This window comes from Rhagoletis pomonella, unplaced genomic scaffold, assembly GCF_013731165.1.
Source record: "Rhagoletis pomonella isolate Grant_MI unplaced genomic scaffold, Rhpom_1.0 Rhpom_scaffold_00001, whole genome shotgun sequence".
Lineage (NCBI taxonomy): Eukaryota > Metazoa > Arthropoda > Insecta > Diptera > Tephritidae > Rhagoletis > Rhagoletis pomonella.
The window spans coordinates 16144005-16145385 of NW_023458555.1; the positions used below are offsets into that span (position 1 = coordinate 16144005).

General features: G+C 41.3%; 1 non-coding gene across 1 annotated transcript; it reads right to left on the minus strand.

Annotated features, from left to right (window-relative positions):
- Nucleotides 1-291: 291 nt before the first annotated feature.
- On the minus strand, nt 292-354 carry LOC118752610. The gene has a single exon (XR_004994720.1). It is a non-coding gene; the product is annotated as a U6 spliceosomal RNA (small nuclear RNA).
- Nucleotides 355-1381: the final 1027 nt, after the last annotated feature.

The following is a 1381-nucleotide window of genomic DNA, read 5'->3' on the forward strand; positions in this document are numbered from 1 at the left end:
TTGTGGATAGCAGTTAGCGCTTCTGTTGGGCATTATCTTAGTACTGCCGTTACTCCTGCGCCTAATGCCCACTGCCCTGTTTAGTTTACTAAAATTATATTGTTCCCTTTATGCTGGCCACCAGATCAGAGCGTCGTATGTTGACATTGGTCTGATGATCGCGATATCAAAAAAATCGAGGGAGCTTCTTATGCTGTGCAAAGTAGAAATGCCTTTGCCTTAGGGTAGATAGATAGATTGTTAGAGGCTGTGCACTGCGACCTTAGGTATAGTGTGCCCTCTATAATGGGGGAGGTCATGCTAATTTTCTCTGTATCGTTCCAATTTTAATATATGTTCTGCCGAAGCAAGAACTTGCCTTTGGGTATGTTGACCGGTCAATGACTTCTGCAGGTTCTGCAGAGACGAGAAGGAGCCTGAAATAGTAAGACACTTACTTTGGTAATGTCCCGCACTAGGAAAGAGTAGAATGAGGTTCATGGCTGCTGAAACCTTTTGACTCCACATGCTGGCCCGATTAATGGCACAATTGTGCTGGTGTGCCCACCGGCAGCCAACTTAAACTAACCTAACCTAGGTGCGGGGCAGGAAGATAGCTAAGATAAACGGTAAAGTGATCACGTTCGATATTAGGCTGAAAGGTAATAAGATCCCTAAAAATTTCCGAGTGGTTTACTGGGTTGTTAGTTTGGTAATAGTAAAAAAGGTAAATTAGTCTTCGCCTAAACCAATAATGACTTAACTACAATATGATCTATTTAAAGGTGCCAACCAACGACTGCTAAAAATTAATTACCACTTTTGAATACCATCTTCAAGAGACAACATAAGTTTTCTCGACAATAATGGAAGAAGAATAACCAATACTAATTAGATTATTTTCTCCGATATTTGACGTTGTTTAACAATGCATTGGAGTATTTACCAGTCCAATAAAAAAACTAGAAGTGCATTGCATTGTGGCCACCCCACACGATTCCCCGCAAAATGAAATAAGGACTACGAATTACTATTATGCACCTGGAATAATTAGCAATTAGGAATGCAAGCCTAACATCAGTGCAGTTTAGGAAACAAGATGAACGGAGAATCACTGTAAAAAATATGCAGCATAGATGGTGTATGGTTTGGTGGTTGATTGACTCTTAAATACCTTGTCTCAGGTACATCTCCAACAGTAAAGGACTTGCCACAATCCGCATAGGGGCTAAATAAAATAACATCTGCATAATTTGTGTGCACGACCCGACGGAGAAGAAAGCCGATTCCGCCAAAATAATAAAAATCGTGCTCGCCGACTTTAACGTCTGGGTGAGCAAAGGGCATATTTGCGCCAACAGTCGAAAAATTCGACCACCAAAAACCGGAGAGAGACCTAACG